Here is a 14,438-nt window from a genome sequence, read left to right on the forward strand (position 1 = left end):
GCCTTGTTAGCTGCCGTCTCCTTCCTCTTAATCATCGTGATGGGGTAGCTCCTCAGAAAGATAAGCCGGCTGGAGGGCACAGTATCCTCCAGGGCCTTCGGTTGTGGGTGCACCTGGTGATTGTTCCTTTCCCAATCAAAGCTAGAGTGTCCCCCTGGAGGTGGCCTCCGTGGGGGCAGCCCTGCGGACTCGTTATCAGGACATTCTTCCGGCCTTCCGTGTTTGAAGTTTTCGTCCCTCAGCCATCTCAAGGAGTCAGTGAGGTCACCGGATAATGACACAGAGATCGACATATGATCCATGCGGAGATTTCGAATTTGAGACAATTATGTACGTCCCCCTGTTATATGTTTGTAGAGGATGGTTTTCATATATAGTGATATTTTATTGTCAATGTTTCAATTTTAAATATTTCTTGTGGATGGGTTAAAAATCAAATATGGATTTTGCATATTCCTTTTTCATCTTTGGTTAAGAAAGAGATCAGATCTCTATTATGTTACTTGTATGGATGTAGCTTATCCGTAATTCTCGAGAATCATGTGAAATTAATTAGGATGAATTATTCTTGTAATTTGATTCTATTCAAAACTGAAATATTCAACAAAAAAGTTTTATGTACGGATTTACAGTAGGATCATTGCTAGATTATCTTGTGTTATGGGTCTTATATTTTCATTTTTCTTGATTTAAAAAGATATATTTACAAAGAGAATAGCCGAGAATCGAAAGATATAATTGATGTATATCTCGATTAATTTTTTTTATATTTAAGATGATCACATTCCTGTGTTACACCAGAAAAATTGCATGGAAATTCATCGTGGATAAATAATTACGGGATTTATTTGCATGAGTATCTTTTTATCTCAATAGATGTGTTATTTGTCGAATTTCATTTTCACTTATATATAAAGTAATTAATCCTGATATTTTACAAGTAATTAGCAATTTAATTTGAAAGTTACTTCCAAATTTTTGCGAAATATCTGCACTGTTCTCTTATTTGAGAATAACACAAGAAATTGTATTTTACTTTTCTTGTAGAACTATGTCTGATATTTTAATATTTTACCCACAACTTTATGGTAAAAGTAATTTTATATACATATATATTTGTGTATGCGTATGTGCTCTCTTAAATTTTCAATATATGCATTTCTATTAAGGATGGCACTGGGGAGAGTTTGGAACGACTATATCCATTCTATACCCATACTCGTTAAGAAAAGTCAATTATAAACTCTTCCCAAATCCGTTAAGATTTTAAAGGAAAATTTTGAAACCCATCCCATTAATTTAACAAAAATCCACTGGAAAACACATTTTTCGCATGTTAATAAGTTTGCGAGAAAAGTTTGTATGAACTTATCATAACATTTGATTTATAAAAAATGGTTTGATATAACAAAAAGTATTCAAATACAAAATATAAATTCTAGACAAATAATTATACGAATGAAAATAAACCACAACACTTATAAGTTCATAATATGTTCAAAAACAATAAATCACAATACTTTCAAGTTTATAACACTAAACGAGTATTACAAATATTAGAATTTGGAATTATAATAAAGAGAAACAAAAAAAAAATAGTAAGTGTTATTTTGAAAATATGAGTAATATGAAGGGGAATTTAGTAAATTTACTTTTAACGAGTTTAAAACGGATTTTGAGGTAAAATCCTAAAGGGTTTTAGGATTTTATGTCAAAATCTAAAACCCTAAACCCTTTCCAAACTCTATTGGATTTTGACCTCAAATTTCTAAACCCGTTTAGTGATTCAATGAGTAAAATCCATTAAACACCTATCAGGATTTGGGACGAGTGAAATACCTAATTATGTGAACTCGTTCCCATCCCTATTTATTACCTACTGTACAAGTATAAAGTATATCTTTATAGCCTGTGATTGTAAATTATTAATTAACTAATGGCGCAATAAAATATGGTGCATAAATTTCGGTGACACCTCATGGTTTCAAAAATGAATAGCGAAATTGCTTCTTTTAAAATATAACACTCATCACCTATTTTTGCTGATGTAGATGTTGGCTGGGCACCAGGTGTAAGTTCGACTTGATGTAGCTTATTAATTAATATTTTTTATGTAAAAAAATAAAAAATAAATTCTGAAAATTAAACAAAAAATAGAATATAGAAAAAAAGTTAAAACTCCTAAGGGGCAGTCGGGCGGTGGGGGCTCCCCCGTAGCTTGCCCCTAGCGAGGTCGCCGAAGGTCTCCCACAACTCTAGTGACCTCCACCCTGGGGGTGGCGGTCGGAGGAGCTAAGGAAGAGCCCAAAACCCCTAATTTACCCCGATCTTGAGAAGTCAATCGTTTAATTTCTTAAGAATTTTTTTTTACATTCTAGAAAACATTAAAACGTTTATACGTGATTTTCAATATAATAATATTATTATAATTTTATTAAGAGTAAGAATATTAAAAATTGAGAAACTTTAAAGGACAGAGAAATTATTCGAAATGGAGCTCAAATTTTGTACTTCAGGTTTTGTATATTATAACTGATGATTGATGATTTCAACTGTTGTGTGTATATATACATTTATTTATCTTTATACTTCTATACTTACTATTAATAGTAATTGTGGAGTTTCTTATAGACAAATAAGGAGCAAATTTTGGTTTGCTCAGTATGACTTTGAGAATTAGGAATTAGAATTGGTATTTTTTTATGTTGGATGATATACATTTTTCAATATCTTATTTTGTTTATGAATAATTTCATTATGAAATGCAATGATAAACATTTTAGTTTATTGGTTTCTCATTATTATGATTATATTTTTTACCAATGGAAATTGCTATTATGCTGAAAATGAACTCCTAATTGTGAAAATAATAAAAAATAAGAAGTAGCTATTTAATTAATTATTTAAAAGCTACCGGTTGCCTCTAAATAATATTAGAGGCATATATATTTGACATTTTTGCTGTAACTAAAGGCAGATATAGATGCTTCTATTACAGCATGTGGAGGCAGTTTAAAATTCTCTGTTTAAAACTTTGGCAACATATGTACCTGTTTTTCCGGATCTAGCAAACGATGAAAACTATAATCCATTCAACAATTCTCAATTAATCGACCAAAATTTATGGAGAAAAAACAAATATGAAAAAATAAGGCCACAAATTGCACTCAGTGTGATCAGCCAATGTCGTCTTTGGTTGTATACGAAGGCAAGCTGCCGAAGCCTGATTTCACGCTGGAGCAGCATGCCTTCTTTCTGAGCCCTCTTATCACCGACCAAAACGAGCGCCTTCCCCTCGTGCTCTGGCCACGGCTGGCCCCAATGGTTATTTTCGGGTGATCATCCACTCTGGGCAGACATTTCTTGGCCTTGCCAACCGTCGTCACCTTCCTCTTGATCATCGTGATTGGGTAGCTCCTCAAGAAGATCAGCTGGCTGGAGGGCACAGTCTTCTCCAGCGTCTCTGGGTGCAGGTGCACCTGACGGTTTTTCCTTCCCAAATCCAACCTATAGCATCCCATTGATGACGGCCCTATGGACACATTAGCCTTGTTACGTTCTTCCAGCCTTTGGTGTTTGAGATTTTCGTCCCTCAGCCATATCAAGGAGTCAGTGAGGTCACCTGGTAATAACACAGGAATCGACATGTGATCCATCGGGAGAGTTATGAGACAACTACGCAAGCTCCTTGTTATATTTATAGAGGATAGTTTTCATATAGATATATTAGGAGTAGGATAATCAAATCAAACCAGATCTTTAAATATTTATAATTAGTGGATGATCTTAAATACGAATAGATATTTGTTTTTCCTTTTTCCTTTTTTTTTTTTTGTGTTGGGGGGTTCTAAGGAAGTGAACTACGTAAAATTAGTGATATGATAAATCTTATAATGATTCAATTTCAAATCTCATCAAGTACCCAATACCTCTACTCGAAAGTTTTATTTGGGATTTCCGAAGGGTCATCGGGATATCTCATGTTATGGCATCATTTTATTTTATTATTCACAATTTTATTATTCATCATTAGAAAAAAAAAGATAAATTTACAAGTTATTAAGTCCCGCAGGCTCACATGGCTAGCTAATTATTGTTTGAACTCCCCTCAAAAATAGCTTTTGTGTTCAACCGTATCTATGTTTTTTTTTTCGCTGAATAAAGATGATAACCGTTTTTATAGCCTTTGGTTTCTCTCGATGTGTTATTCTCAATTAAGCTTATGAGATGGCCCACAACCCCAACAATTTCAAAGCGACTTCCTTAATATTGTGATTAGATCAAATATTAACACAAACCGGATTCATTATCTCTCTCTTTTTTTTTTCGGTAGATGATTCATTATCTATTTTAAATTAGTTCTTTTATTGGTTTACTTGCACCCACACAATGACACCATTGGTTTGTAAGAGGTTATAGCACCATGATAATTAGATTCCTTGATATATGCCTAACAATTCGTAGAGAAACCAGCGATTTTGCAAGTATTTTCGTCCAAAATTACAAAATCAAACTCGTTCCCACTAATAGGGATGCGATGGACCAAGAGGACTGAAAGCGAAGTGCATATATATATATATATATATATATATATTCACTGAGTTTTGAATTCTTATATGATTTTTGCACTTTTTTCTTTTTGGTAAAAAAAATTTCTCATATTCGTCCCATAACTTGACCACCAATTAATCTATTTAACCTTATCTCAAAAATCTGGGATCCACCCCCCGACTGGCTGTTACTTCGCCTACATGATAACACCATAATTGGCTCATAGTATTGATCTTCAACTTCCTCCCTATATTTATTGTTCTCCATCGTGATGAAAAATGAAGAAGCTTTTTATTTTTGAAGCATGAATCCTAATCTATCTATATATTATATAAACTTGACTAAGCCATAAATAAAGATATAATAGTAAATTTCTTATTAATACATAGATTGATATATTGAATAAAAACTAAATAACAATACTTATTATTGTGATTAATAAAAGCAAATATGAAAATGAAAAACTATTAATTCAAATCACTCAATTACAAAAATCAAGTCTATTTATAATTATATAAATAAAAAATTAGTAATAACACATATTAATGTAATTAGTATCAGCATATATAAAAATATAAAAACTAAATAATAATACATATGATTGTGATTATTCATAGCAAATATGAAAATGAAGAAACCAATAATTTAAATCACTTAATTATGAAAATTATGAGTATTTATAATTATATAAATAAAAATTTAAAAGTAACACATTATTGTTATTAGTATGGGCATATATGGAAATGAAGAACATATTCAAAGTAATACTAAGAAGAATTGAAATTGCATATTATCATTTTAATATATTCTTCATTATAGAAAAATTAATATTATAATTATAATTTCTTTGGTGGAAATAATTATAAAATTTAAACTCATAGCTATCATTGTTATAAATTCAATTCTTTATCATAATTTTTTTGTTTATAAATTCGTGCATTGCACCGGCCTAAAGACCTAGTTAAGTAGATAGAAAGATTAACTTTGATGAGTTATCATAGTGTTCATCATCTCAATGATATATACATTGTTCTTAAATTTTCATTAGACCTGTACGGATTTGGGTTCATTTACAATATTAGAGTTTCAATTGTTGATAGATGCCGAGAATACGAACCTCATGTAAATTTAGGATTTTAACTTTTTTTGGCCGGGATGGAACATTCTTAATTCTTTGATCGTCAGCAACTATGTATATATATGTATTGGTTCCTAAAGTCGATCTCTCATAAGTCTAAGAACCTCACTTTTCTTGGATTAAACTTTTGTTGCTTGTTGTATTTGAAGTTTTGCTTTAAAGCTTCGGAGTATATATTAACTTATATATACATACATAATACATTTACATATAATTTCAAACTTTAATGATAAAATTAAACATAAAAGAAGAGTGTAGCATAATGGCACACTGTTTCGTTTAGTAATCAAGAGGTTTCAATTTAAATACTTGTAAGGGGACTACTTGTATCCTTTTTTTTAACTATTATGATTTCTATTTTATTATATTAGGTGTGTAAGCCTACTTGTAATAAAAAAAAGATTAACAATAATTTCAAACTTTTAAAAGGAGGCCATTCAAAATCAATAAATTTAATGATCATGGAAAGAAAGATAAATGGAATAAAGGGAGACAATGTCGCTTTACCTAATTACTTCGTCCCATGGGTTTCTTCTTGCCACCATATCAGCGAAAAGTGGCAATGGATTCCAAAAGCCAACTCAATATCCAACTTAATTAAGCTATCGAACTCTAGTTACATTCTTTAATCGTCGAGCCCTGTTGCGTAATATTTACCATGTTCGAGGCAATGTAATACTAATGTTTATACACGATAAAAACACATCAAATATATTTGTACTTTCACCAAACCAAAGGAACATCCAATGAAAAATATCTAACCAAGTTTTTTTAAAAAGGTAAGAGTAGATTATTTCCAAATAAAAGAATTTGCTAAGAACATAGTAACTAGTTGGGAATTTAAATTATATATATATATTACTTAATGATATGGTTCTTCTTAAACACAAAGAAAAGAATATTGTCAACTAACATGAGTTGGTTCAAGCGATTCGACACTTATTCTTTTTAAGTAAGGTATCGAGTTCGAGTTTTGTGTATGAAAAAAATATATATTTGGAGAGCTTTACCCACTTAGTGGGCTAACCCAGGTCGAACTGGATTATTTGAGGTTCGTTGGGCTTCCAGAGATCATTACACACAGCGAAAAAAAAAAGAATATTGTCAAAAAATATATCAAGAAAACAGAGAATTGATCTGACTATAATCTCATTTCCAATCGAAAATCTATAAGGTTCGTTTTCTTTGGATTACAAAAAGAACTATAGGTCTGAGTAAATGGAAATTAAAAGGTGTATGAGAAACCTCTTTAATAAATGAAAATTGCATCACACTCAGTAAATAATTAAAATGATTCGGCGCATAATAAAAAAATATGTGAGAATTTCATTCGCCAAACTTTTTTTTCTTTTTCAAGACATGTAGCAATGTTATGAGCAATCAAATTTCACTAAGAAAATCTTAATTAATTCTACTTCATAATGATGTGGTAATAAGACATCCATTAAATAGTTACAATTTTATGTTAAAAAATAAAAAGGGTCCATCTGTCTAGGGCAGCAAGTTGGGAAGTTTTTCCCAACCTTTGCCTTTCTTTTTTTCTATTTTTTTAATTCTTTTAATTTTTAAATTTTTTGCCAAATTGTTCTTATTTAATTTTTCTTGTGTGTGCCATCTAATATTCAAAAATGATCTCGACTACTCCATGTTGAGAAGGATCGGCCCACTAATGAGTGAAGCTCTCCGATTGGTAAATTATATCCTACTTACAAGGAAGAGATACCTATTCACCTAAGCAAACTCACGTTGATCGTGGCAATTTAAATTTTAACTGAAGTAATTTGAAAGTAATTTACCTCAAAATGACACCCTCTCCTTTTAAAGTAAGACAACGATCCCTACTTTTGCTTATATGGCAGAGGAGTTAGTGCTCGTGTACGAATGTTTGACATGACACTCCAATATGATTATTCTAATTCAGGAAAAGCAAAAGTTTTTTTTTTTTTTTTAAAAAAAAGCTATGAAGGGAGGATGGGCAATGGGGCTTCTTGCCGGCCTATGGCAACCAGGCCCCCCACAAATGAGGTTGTCGAAGACATCTTGGACCTCTGGCGATGTCGCCTTGCGGGGCGTTGGCTAGAGGGGAGCCCCTGTCGCTACTGCCTCCCACTCTCTCATTTTTATGAAGTCATAAATTCCTTTGTCAATTTAATTTTTTTTTCATTACCATAATATGAAATCTTTAACAGATTGAAAAAGTCATTCCATCAAAAAATATTGTGCTTACGTTTTTTACCAATATAATTGACATTTATCAATCTATTAATATTTTCACTTTCACATTTATCAAATAATTTTTTAGAAAAATTTCCCATTTTCTCTTTAAAGTTTTAATTCTTTATAAATTTTCTTAGAATGAGTTTTTCTGAGCACTAAAATTTTTTTCTCTTGCAACTATATTTTGTGTTCTTAGTTTTTCATCAAGAATTTTAGTCAATAATCATATTATAGTTGCAGTATAGTTTACAAATTTTTATAACACTAATTTTCAGGCTACATAAGAAGTCCTGACATAGCGTAATAATTTTCTTCTTATTAAAGATACTAGACAAATTATTTCTTATAGTTCAATATCCTAAGGAATACCGTTCATTAGCGACCTAATGAAATAAGAATGGTTTTCTAATTACTAAAGAAATTGACAAAATATAAAGAGATACTAAATTTCTTATCGCCTAATATATATAAATCAATATATTTTTGTAAGAAGTCTAAAATTATAGTAACAATTAAGAGCGCATGATTTATTCAATATATAGAGGTTGCATGTTATATTGAACATTTGCACGAACTAGAATTACAATATTATTGGTCGAAAAAATTTCAGTCCCGCAGCAATGGGTGGGCACTCGGCCCTAATTAAAAATAAATATGGTAAACACTGGAGCAATTAACATATTAACATGTTTATTGCAACTTAATAAGTACTTTCTCACGTCACATATGATGACACATAAGAGTTTGTAAATGTAATTCGACAAATCGCTCATCTCAGAAAAGCTAAATTCTCCTAGAAATAAGCCTAGTAATATCCTAAAACTCACATATATTGAATAATCCTTGATTTTTTTAAATTACAGTTGACACCAGTGAGATTTTTGAATAGGATGGTTTTTAAATTGATTATTGAGAGAATATACTAATATTATTCATCTCATTTTGAGGGATATAAACAAAATGAAAATCCAGAATATATTAGTGAAAAATAGACCAGTTGTGTCGGTCCAATCCGTTGACTACAAAAGTTAATTATCAATTATAATATATAAAAGTCGGGGAGAGATATGAGATTGCATCATGATTCACTATTTCCAAACCCTGAACTCATAGTTAATCGTCTTATTGACTATTCGAAGAATTTAATTCTTCATGAGAAATTCAAATATCTACCAATTTATTATATATAGGTTATTAGATTATCTCAAAGTACACCATACTAGATTCAGACGTAATTTGGCTTTTTTAATCTTTTCGGGCGTGGAAAGAAAACAGGGAGACACATCAAAAAAGAAAACAAAAGTATGTTTGATTAGAACGGTGTATCACTTCAAAGAACACCATGCATCTTTAGGACTCATCTTTCTCTTCTATATTCCGCGTATTACTTCTTTTTTTCTTTTTTTGCCCATGGTCGAGGTGGATAATGCAACGACGTTCTGAAGAAAATTAAAGTAAGGGGAGAAGAGGAATCAGATAGATCAAAAGTACGCGGCAGCCATAGGGCTAAACCCCGGGAGCTTTTTATTGTGCAATCAATAATATGAACACTGTGGTCAGTTTTATGCTGGGTGGCTGGTCTGAGTTCTTAATTGGAAGTGTGCTGCAGAATATAGGGATGTCTGCCTATTCGAGCTCGTCGAGAAGAATAGGTTCGAAGTCTATATGTTCAGGTGTTCCACTTATTCGTAGAAGTTTAAGTTTTGTTTAGCTGAACTAGCTGTTCTAGTAGGTGATTTATTTCGTACTCTCCTATTAGTTGACTGTAGTATCTCTACGGTTCTGTCCCGGGCTGTTCGATGTTCGGTCTTGCTATTTTAGTAAGTGGTCTGATGCAGACTCTTTTATCAGTTAAAAGTGTAGTGTGTCTTTTGTTCGGAGTCTCTGGGATGATTTGCTATCGAATATCTACAGAATGACGATATCTCAGTTTCAAAGATTTCCCCATTTAGTTTTGTATTGCAATCCATAGATTCTTAATCTTTTGAACGAATTGTTATTTTCGGGTTTGACATCCCTCGTAATGGTCAGGGCTAGATAAACCTATTCTATAGCACATAAAATTCTGTCCTCGGTTCTTTCAAATCTATGTTATGATCCACTAAACGTTCACTAACCTTGACTACAATTCGGATCGAAATATATGGAAACCCGAGACTACTTTATGCCAGTGGACTCTTGGAGAGAAGTCTTCTCCTTCCGCGGGCTGATTTGCTCTGTCACTGAACTTTTCTGTGGTCAATAGCAATCGAAAATCGAATTTAACACCATGACCTTTCGCATACGATTCACTTCACGCCCTCTCGTTTTCTGTCTCTATCATTTCGAACCCAGAGGTTTTACGCTCGATTCAATCTGCACCTGACTTTCAGTCCTTCCAATTCGCACCCTAAAGGCTCGATGATTTGTCTATTTGGATTCATAGTGGAGGCCTGAATTCCTTGAACCGGTTTTCCCATTTGGCTGCTATAGAAATTCAACGAGGACTGATGCTAGCAGAGAAGTCCAGTGAGAGGACACGGGCTAGATTATTTTGTGATGAATCATTTCACGTGGAAAAAAGAAACGGCCAGATTTAGATCAATATATGCGGAAAAATACGTCCCGTTAAGACTTGTTGAGTAGGTACGATTCCGTTTCGAAAACACTGATGTCTGATTTATTCATCATTAACCAGTAAATATCTGTATATTTCAACAGCATGACCTTCAGCTTGTTTTTCCAGCCTTCCTTCTCTCCAACTCCAAGTACTCTTCAACACCACCCGGGTACAGTTTTACTACACCACCCATCCTCCTGAATGCCCCGAGACCTGTCTTCTATACCATCACGACGTACTGAAAAGATCCGATATAGAGAGCCCCATCTCAGTGTCATGCCCATAGTTTGGGTCAAGGCACTGACCATGGAGTGCTGGGCTGGTTCCCTCAACCTCCTCCAAATCGATTGACAGAACTTCCTGGCTTGAGTTCCTCGACCCAGCACAGTCCCTGGCTTCATCACGCTCGGAGCAGACTAGCTTCAGGGCTTGCACAACCTCACCCATGAAGGGCTGATGCGACACCTCAGGCTGCACAGACAACGAGGCATTCGCTGCTATTTTGCTTATGCTGTAAAATGGGACATCACGGATGGGTTGATCTATGTGTCCAGACCCTCCTTGCTGGTCAATAGGGGGCAGGCTCACCCTACAAGATTCTCCTGGCCAAGTGGTTGAGACATGTTGACCGGCGTTCTATCGGTCAGGAGCTCCAGGAGGATCGCTCCATATCTGTAGATATCGTTCGCTCTTCACAAGAGGATGCCCTGTCATTGCATACTCTGGGGCTGCATATAACTAGAAACAATTCCCGAAGTACACAACTCAGAAAATTGGGTTGGTCTTTTTTAAAGCAACACCAAAAGATATTACTTGTGCAAGATCCGATTTTACATCACAAAGGCTGCTGTTCAATAGAGAATGAGAACCTGTCTGCCTTACTGATAAGAATGACAGGGCAAAAACTAGAATGACAGGACAAAGAACTTAGACACACAGCTTTCACGAATGGAAAAACTAAACTGTCAAGTTGATTTCACGAATCAAAGAGAGGCAAATCATGACGAAGATGCTTTACATATCTGAAGGTTCCCATGACGGGGGTGGAGACGTGTCGACTTTCCCCGTCTAATGAAAGTCCCAGCGACCAAAATCCGACACTTTTCGCATAAAGTTGTGCTCCAACAAAATGTTGCTTGACTCGAAGTCCTGCGAATCACACAGGGGCTGGAGTCTTCATGCAAGTAGGCCAGAGCACGAGCGGCTCCCAGCACTATTTTCATTCGCGTAGTCCAATCAAGTGGGGCTGTTTCCTTATCAGCTCCTGGAATTGTAGAGCAGATGAGTATACATTTGAATTCTACCAAATGAACGATGAGAAATGAGTGTATTTAAAAAGTGCACTACATATCGGTGGCTCCATATATTTTTGGAGAACAGTCGAATGGCTATGAATGCTTCTCTCCTTCCATAATATGCACTTTTTACAAGAATACGCTGTATTAGGAATACCATGTAAGTGAGACTCGAGACTTCTGTTTGGAATGAACAGCGCACGTTCCCTGGTACATATCCCAATCAGCTTGACTAGATTCCTATGGTGAAGGCCACTGAGCATCTCAACTTCAGCTAAAACTCCCGACCACCCTGTTGGTCATTTCTCTTCGGAATCTCGACTGCAACTCTGGTCCCATCATCCAGAGTTCCACTGTAACCACTCCCGAAGCCACCTTTCCATTGGACTCTTGGCATCGAAATTATCAGTGGCATTCTCTATGTCACTTGCAGTGAGAGTTTTAGCAGATCCGTGTAAGTTGCAATGCTGGACCCAAACGACAAGGAGGCAGACTGGGCCCACTTCCCATACGTAGATCCTCCTATACCTGCATATTAGAAATTCAGAAAATAATCATAGGTTTGATGTTAAGCTTATACTCATTATACCCATCAAGACGGACCCTTAGAATCTTACAGCTCCACCTCATAGAAAGAGAATAAAACCAGGAAGGAAACAAGACTAACCCTCCAAAAGGATGGAGGGAAATGGAAGGAAAGGAAAGGGTGGGGAGGGAAAGTTGTATCAGAGCTTTTGCAAATTCTATACAACTTTCCCTTCCCTCCCTTCCCTTTCCCCCCCTCTCCATCCTATCCAAACAAGCTATAAACAAAGTATTTCGGAAATCTTTGACAGGTCTTCCATCAGATTTGCCATATATGCTGTCATCATACCAAACATAAAATTGACTTTTTTAGGATTGACTGCTAGTATCAGGGCCTGTTGTGCTGATTCTTGTTGACTGCTACGCTCTCTGCTCTTCAACGACAGAATCAAAACCAAAACCAAGCATGAAGCAACAGTAACAATTACTAACAGTATAATGAGGGCCACTACACCACCATTTAATCCACGTTTGTGCTGCCTCCTCGGCAAATCAACCCCAAGAGGCTTATTTATCCTAGCATTGTTATCAATACCTGAGCAGGGCCCATCATTGATTATTGTGACATCTGCAGATGGAAAAGGCAGAGTTGGAGGTAAGCCTAAATAAAAAAAAAAAGTCCAATTAAAAATCTATATTGGAGAACTTGCCATGAGAAATATACAAAGGAGGGACTGTACTAATGATAAAAATGGACCCAACCCCAGGGAGATAGACAAGTGGTTAAAGGACTGGAGCGAGATGTGATCTTAGCATATAGTCCCTTAACTCCGTGGCCATCCATACAGACTCAATGAAGACCTCTAAGTTTCCTGAATTAAGAGGCTTATAGCATAATGGGGCAATTCGGCTGGCTCAATAACTAGTCCCTTGTTTCAAAACAAATCAAAGAAGAAACAATGAAAAAGAAAGAGCTCCGGCAAACACCTGGATAGCATACAAATAGTACTTCATAGTCACCAAAATAAGAAGCATTGACAGCGACTTGTTTATTACCAAAGAAATTTTCATAGATTTGAACCTGGATTCAGTGGTGAGGGAGCATTGTGTCTCGACGTGCTTGTTGGTGTCGTAAAAGGAAGAGTAATAAAAAGGGTAAATCATCAGGAAAGCACAAATTAATGACTTTTGTGCCTCTGCATCTTGGGTAGTATCCAAGTCTTCCATTTGCAGCAGCTGTATCTGGAAGCTGAGCGAGGATTTCTACAGATAAACGTTAAAACAAAACAACAAGGATAAAATGGGATCGCCTTGTCTTACCCTTTTGCCTCCCTTGAAATATCTCAGCAGTGAACAGCCACCGGAAAACAATATGAAGTAACACGGCATTTGACCCAAGCAATATACTTATCAGGCATGAGTGCATAAAGAGATTAATCAGGAACTCCCACTTCCATGAATCAAATGCTTTCATGAAATAAATCTTTATGTCACACCTCGGAGAAATCCCTTTCTCATGATAGATATGGACCGATTCATGCAAGTCATGCATTATTAAAAAATTCTCCACCCTTTGAAAAAAGCACCTTGCTTGTTTAACAGACAAGGTAGAGCAATTTTCATCTTGTCAGCTGAAATCTCGGCGGTTTATTTGTAGATAGTGTTGCAGCAAGATTGGAAACAAAAGTAATAATCGTTGAATTCACCTGTCTAAGAAGATCCTGATCTGAATGAACTTTACTAACATCAAGATAAGTACTCCCCGCAATTTTCCAAGAAGACTTAAAAAACTGGGACATAAAGCCATCTCGTCCAGGAACCTTGTTGCCAGCCAACCAGAGAGAATAAAGTGATCTTGACCCATATACTCTGCAACTAAGAAATAGACATTTTAACAACCTCCTAATTTCATACATCCTCGCTAATCTCATCAGCCCCACCGACAAGAATGCTGATAGTATTTCTTGCATCTTGGCTTTTAGCTTCAGCGGAAGAAAATGTTTATCAGGTCCCCTAACTTAAGCCTCTGTATTTTTATGCTTCTAAATAATAATTTGAAATTTTGCCACTTACAGTTGGAAGAGGAAATTCTGAAAATCTCCTTTAGGGACAA

General features: G+C 35.0%; 1 pseudogene; it reads right to left on the minus strand.

The window, feature by feature from the left end:
* Positions 1-10,542: 10,542 nt before the first annotated feature.
* On the minus strand, positions 10,543-13,799 carry LOC116214526 (annotated as a pseudogene).
* Positions 13,800-14,438: the final 639 nt, after the last annotated feature.

The sequence above is a fragment of the Punica granatum genome, chromosome 7 (assembly GCF_007655135.1).
Source record: "Punica granatum isolate Tunisia-2019 chromosome 7, ASM765513v2, whole genome shotgun sequence".
In the NCBI taxonomy this organism is placed as follows: Eukaryota; Viridiplantae; Streptophyta; class Magnoliopsida; order Myrtales; family Lythraceae; genus Punica; species Punica granatum.